Source organism: Chelonia mydas, chromosome 14 (genome assembly GCF_015237465.2).
Source record: "Chelonia mydas isolate rCheMyd1 chromosome 14, rCheMyd1.pri.v2, whole genome shotgun sequence".
NCBI classification, from domain to species: Eukaryota; Metazoa; Chordata; order Testudines; family Cheloniidae; genus Chelonia; species Chelonia mydas.
The window spans coordinates 5,874,108-5,881,124 of NC_051254.2; positions in this window are offsets into that span (position 1 = coordinate 5,874,108).

A 7,017-nucleotide genomic window follows, 5' to 3' on the forward strand; every position below is an offset into this window, starting at 1 on the left:
AAGCCTCTGCTAACACTTTTGTTAACTGTAAGAAAAAAGATCAATTTAGGACAGCATACGAAAATATAAAATGCCGGCGGCGAGGGGTGAGACATGTGGAAAAACACAAGCAATCGAGTTGATCATCAGCACTCCCACTGCCTTCTGCCAGTTTATTAGATAACAGGGTGCATGAACCTCAGAGTTAGGGAAGAGCTAAATCTGTTTAGCTGGATTGGCGTTTAGATTGAAAAGCAAGGGATCTGAGATCGGAACAGATGCTTAACAAGTGTTCCTCAACTCCCTCAGACAAATAAATTCAGCCACCTTCAGCTTTCTCATGGTGACAAGCCATTTTGAGAGGAGAGACATATCACACCCAGAGTGTTCCTGGTAAACAAATGGTGAGCTCACGTCTGCTTTTGTGCTAAACTTTGTTGCTTTATGGTTATCTCATCTTCCCAAACTCCCCTGCCACGGTCTGTTTGGTTCACCTGTGGCTCCTGCGTGACATGGAATAGTTAGCTCTCTGGGGCTAGGACTGTCTATGCTGGTTTTTTTCTGTACAGCACCTAGCACAATAAGGCCCTGATCATTGATTGGGATTCCTAGGTGCTACCATAATACAAATAATAAATATTAAGAATCAGTGTGACTAAGACTAAAATCCTTTCTAAGTTCCTTGGATGTTTTTCCTGCTAATTCGGGTGTAACTTCACAGCTGCTGCGTAAACAATGTCAGAAGAAGAAGAAGAAAAAAAATCTGGTTGTTGTTTTTTCCCTCGACAGCAGAGATATCTTTGTTTTCCTTTATGTAAGTTCACAGCTGACTTGCACGTTATCCTCTCAAACCAAGTTGCGCAATTAATAAAACCAATTCAGTCAAAAGAATTATTTTCACTTTTTCTCAGAAAAGTCAAGGTATTGATTCCTTCCCTTCCCACAGGCTCCCTCCTTCATCTTTTGAAGAAAGATGCTTATGAGAAATGATGGGCGAGCATCCAGAAATAATTAGACAAAGATGGTGGAGAAAACCGCAAACGAGAAAGAGTTGGCTATTGCAGACAGGGATTTTGCACTTGTAGTGCTAAATGTGGCCAACAGGAAAAAACACTGAGAGTTGAGCATGTTAGCAATCCAAGATACCTATCCCTTACTATATCAGCTGAATACAAAGGCCTAAAGACAAGTAACTATAGCCACATTTAGGTACCTACATATAAGTGCCTTGATCTTAAAAGATTTCTTCACCCACAACCCCTGCTGAGACCATTCTGAAAATGCAAGTTCTTTTTATTAGGTGGCCAGAGATGGCTTTAGGAAGTCTAACGTTCAACATCCAATATTTTGGCCAAAATGTGTTTGAGTCATCGATAACTTGTCAGAAACCCTTTTTTCCCACAGAAAATTTGAACAAATATGAAAAAAAAAAAATCAACCCTTCTTCCCCTCCCCCCCCCCCATTTTTTTTCTTCAGTTCTTGGGTTTTCTGGTAAAACAAAATCAAACATTTTCAAAATGCGAAAATTTTCACTTGGTTGAAAAACTCAGTTCTCCTTCAGCAGAAAATTTTAAACAGAAAATGTTCAAGCAGCTGTAGACCCATCTCTGCTCTTCTTGGGGGAATATATATACAAATATGAAAAAGAGGTACATACGTAGTGTTCGCAAAAAGAAAAGGAGGACTTGTGGCACCTTAGAGACTAACAAATTATTTGAGCATAAGCTTTCGTGAGCTACAGCTCACTTTATTGGATACAACATAGTGTTGTAGCTGTGTTGGTCCCAGGATATTAGAGGGACGAGGAGGATGAGGTAATATCTTTGATTGGACCAATGTCTGTTGGTGAGAAAGACAAGCTGTCAGGCTACACAGAACTCTTCTTCAGGCACATAGACAGACCCTCCTAGAGTTTCAGAGTAGCAGCCGTGTTAGTCTGTATTCGCAAAAAGAAAAGGAGGACTTGTGGCACCTTAGAGACTAACACATTTATTTGAGCATAAGCTTTTGTGAGCTACAGCTCACTTCATCGGACGTAGCTCACAAAAGCTTATGCTCAAATAAATTGGTTAGTCTCTAAGGTGCCACAAGTCCTCCTTTTCTTCCTCCTAGAGTTGCTAGTTTGCCTTGCAGGCTTCAGTTGCCTTTCTTAAATCTGTGGCACTTACCAGTTCATTGTCTGACACTTTATGCCAGGAATTTTTTTTCCTTAACTCGGGAACTACAATGACCTCAATTTACATCTGACCTCCTTATCTTGTTCTCGCACTATGATTTGCATTAGCTTTTTAGCAATCTAAAAATAATTGTATTTCTTTTTGCCATTGTCTGCTCATCCCACGTTACCGGCAGACACCGAGATTCAAACATCTGGATGACTTGGAGAGGGAGTGAAGGATTGGAGGAACCCATCCTTCTGACTCCACATTTAATGAGATCTAGCTCACGCCATTACTTTCTCTTATTTGTACACTCCTATCTGTAGAACAAAAGTGCTGTGCACCTGCACATGATCCAGCTCCTTTCTCGTCTCCTTTTATCCCAATGGGGGAAACAAAGTTATCTCTATCAGGCTAAAAAGGCAAATGAATGTGAAACTTTGAGGTTATTTAAAATTCCAGTCAACTGTATCAATGAGATGAATCATACAAAACAGTACACTATGCAAATCACATTCTTAGTTTTAGAATGGTCGAACTGAATAAGGCCCTACAATGGGAGAGAAGCGGGCCTGTTAAACAGATAATGCTAAATATGATGAAAAAATACTTTATATTTCCTCCGCCTTGAAACCCGAGCTTGTATTTTCCACTTGGACTGGAAAGAAACAGGTTGTAAGATATCACTTAACGTTTGATGAGAGAGGAGCCTCCCTTTTCCAGATGCAGTTACACAGAGACAGCACACATGATGGTCACTGATATTGTTTTACAAAGTAAGAGCAGTTCTCATTGTTAGAGTACCTGACAATTCTGGATAAGCACACAGGCTGTTTAATGTCTTTCACCACTTGACTTAGAAGGATTCTTGTCTCCAGGGGAGCCTTCTGATGAAGGCCTTTTCTTGCTTTGTTCAAGTTCGTTTCAGTCATGCTCCTTCCCTCTAGCCCTGTGGTTTTGCATTACCTATATCCATGCATTCCAGTGTGCTCCTTTAATTCATGAATTGTGACCTTTGCCATCTGCTCTGCAACCTGTGATATGTGCAGGTGCCAGTGAGGAACAACAAGCAAAGTAGCAACTACAAATCCAAGGTTGGAGGGCTTAATGTTGACTTCACACCTAGACAATACATTAGTTTGCAGGCTGAGATTTACCATGTTCTGATTTCTGTTTTAACCGCCTTTCCATTTCCTGGGCCCAGATGACTTGTTCATGAAGAACTATAGGCATCTGTAGACATTTCTAACGACTGAATTAAATTCCTAACCATTGGATGTTAAAAACATTCAGCACACTGAAGGTTTAGAGCAAAATTCACTTCTCCCTCCTGCACCACAGATCTCTCACCTGCAGTCCAGCTCTGTTCTGTGTATTTTGCACTTGTTTCTCCACATGGAGAATAACTGCCATTGTTACCAATGGGAGTTCTTCCTAGCAAATGAATGCGAAGTACTCATGTGAGACTCATATTGGCGCATTCAGGAGAGTGTTTTGCTCTTGATGTATAAAACATAAAACACAGTCTGTAAACAAACAGTTCTGTTAAATGCATTCCTTCTTCTGAATATGGTATTAAAAACCTGGTTTCCTTAATTCCAGATCCAATGTGCTTCTCCTCCTCGGCTGGGGATGACAGTAAATGTTGATGGAAGAATGTTAAGCAGAGCTGTCCAAAATGTTCTCCTGCCTCTGGATTTTGTTACAAGCTCCAGACTAAAACCAGATTCATTGATAGGTTTGCTGAGATCAACGAGACTTTCAGGCGAAGCTGGTCTAATGGAGGGATTCGTCACAAAGCCAGGTCAAACTCAGTGGTTTTGACTGAATTCCAAAACTCCAAGTCAACCTCAGGAAGTGGGAACTGACCTCATAGCAACACAAAATAAAATATTCCTGTGGGCTGAAATTCACCCCAATGCAGAGGGAGCCAACACAAGCCCCATGCAACACTTAAGTCCCACGTAAGTCCTTTTTTTGAGTGGCGCATAGGCAGTGTGTTTCACTGATCTCTAACTAAAAAGAAAAGGAGTACTTGTGGCACCTTAGAGCTGGAAGGCATAGGGCAGAGAAGAGCTATGCAAGGTTCCCTGCATAGGACTACCAATACCGTGCACGATCAACCATGCTATTCCAGTTGCTCTCAGCTACACCTTAGTTTTTAATTGTGCTGTTGCATTTAGGAACTTCCCCAAATATCTCTACCAATGTTCCTCCGACTTGATTGGCAGCAAATCTGTTCTTCCAGTCCTGGTCTTTTCCTTGATCAGAGATTGCCATTTGTGCCACATTGGTAATCTGTGTCAATGTCCTCTAGGGTTTAATACAGGATCAATACAGGAGTAAATTAGTGAAATGTAATATACAGGCGGTCAGATGATCTAATGTTCCCTACTGGTCTTAAACTCTACGAATCTATGAAATAGGTTGAGACCAAAGTCATCTACCACTGCTAAGGTCCCGATTCAACAAAGCACTTAAGCATGTGTTCACTTTAAGCTTTCAAGTAGCCCCACTGCAATCAATAGGACTAGCCATGAGTTTGGAGTTAAGCACATGTAACAGCAACAGACCCCGGTCGTCGGCCAGTGGGATGGGACCTCTGGAGCTAAATGCATAAGCTAAAAGGCTCATGGCTCGTAGCTAAGGCTGTAGCAGACTCATTCATCTTTAAGTGGTCTCAGTGCCACTAGAGGGGGACAGAGCACCACACCCAGGAGGTGTGTGGGTTACACACACACCTAAGCACTTTCCTGGATCAAGGCCTAAAATAGGATCTGAAAAGCATAGGATATCAGATGTGAAAACTAGTGCATTAATCTATTGCATGACCCCTCTGTCTCTGCCTCACCTAGTCAGCTGCCCTCCACAATTTTATATATATATGGATTGTTCATATCTAAGCCCAAGAGCCAAGCAAGGTATAAATACAGAAGAATATTTTCCTGGTTCCTGCAACACATTGTTGAAAGACCTCCAGCAGAGGAACAGCTTTAACAATGGCTGTCAATCTATAATTAGAAACAAACTGTCTAATTGAAACAATGAATTAATGGAGTTTAAGTTACTTCTGCGATTAATAAAGTTTTTAACAATGCTGACCTCCCTAATGGGTTTCTTCACTCACTCTTCACACACAGGCTTGGAAAGATGCCACTTTTGAATGTTTACTGCATGTGAGCTTAATGAGCACTGATGTAATGTGATTAAGCTTTTTAATTGGTGAATATTACATAAGGCAGAATCCTCTTAGCAGCACTAGATTGGACTGAAAGAAATGAACCATAGAAGGGTGCTTTAGAATTTGAGCTCAGATCTCATTTTCCTCCATTGCATTTTTTTTTTTAAATCCTGCAAGGTATTTAATTGTTTAAAGTCATTGGAAAGCTATTTTATAGAGAAAAAAAAGTACCCATTGTTGCTTAGGTGTGTCCTAGGCAATCTCAATAAAAACGGCTCCTTCTTATGATATGCAGTTGAGCATATTCCTAAATTCTTAATTTCTTTCTGCAAGGCCGTCTTAAATACAGAACAGGCTCTTCACAAAGCCAAGTGACTTCATCTTACCCTTCTTTCTTTGGAAAGTGACAAAAGGCAACCAGAGGTAAAAAGACTTGAAGTGATAGAGAACCTTAAGTTGCACCAGCAGAAAAAATAAAAGATTGATCTGAAATTATATAACCACCACTAAGAAAAGGGGTGTGGTTAGTTCCCCAAAACCCATTCCTACATGCTACATAATACTGATTATACAAAGAGATTATCAATATCTAAGTCTGTATTTTATTCTAAAAAAATCACCTGCTGTCAACACCATTAAAAATAAGTAAATGCCATATAGCAATATTGACTTTAGTTCCGATATTCAGAATGTGTAATATTTACATAACATAAACTAGGGTGTATCGTATGGGGTGTATATTTTACTCCAATACATTACTTTCAGTTACATGGAGTCTCTCTATATATACATATATATAAATAAGACCATTGTTATTTCTACATTCCTTTATGGATGTGAAACCTTGGTAACTTATCGACAGCACCTCAAGAATCTGGAGAGGTACCACCAGTGACGCCTCCAGAAGATCTTTCACCTCAAATGGGAAGATCGCTGCACCCTCACTGAAGCCAGTGTCATTAGCACTGAAGCAACGATCCTCATACACCAACTACGCTGTGCTAGACATTGTGTGGGGATTCCACACTCTTCCCTCCCAAAACAAGTCCTCTACTCTCAGCTCACCCATCGTGGTCAGAGGAAACACTACAAAGACACACTGAAAAGGTATCGTAAGACAACTGATGTGGACATCACCAGCTGGGAGGAGCAAGCCACCAACTGACCTCAATGGCGTCACGTCCTCCATCAGGCAGTGGGTTGCTTCGAGGAAAGGAAAGCCTTCTAATGAGCAGATAGCTCATATTTGTCATGCATCTCTTTCTGTTTCTACACAAAGAATATTTTATCCTTTTACTCTACCAGGCTTCCCCTGAATGCTTTGGAGCAGGCCTGGTGTCAGACACAAAACTTTTTGAATGGTGACTCCCAACTTATGTAGGTAGTAACTACAGACCTTATTATGATTCTTGTCACTTGTTCTATCCCATGAATTTTGTGCTCCTGGGAAGTCATCAACTTACATCACTGAAGACTGATCTGATCCAGCACAGGCATTACAAGGTCACTCCATCCCGTCCAAATAAAGTGCTTTAACCCTAAACTTGAAGGATCACTGCCATAGTTTATCCTCCACCCATTCAATCTTTGGCCTTGCTGAAAGACTGCTCACTAGGGTGCAAGTTTTGTGATTTGGACATGACAGATCCACATTTGGTCAGGAGGCAGTAATTTTAGTAACAGCATGACTGTTTAGT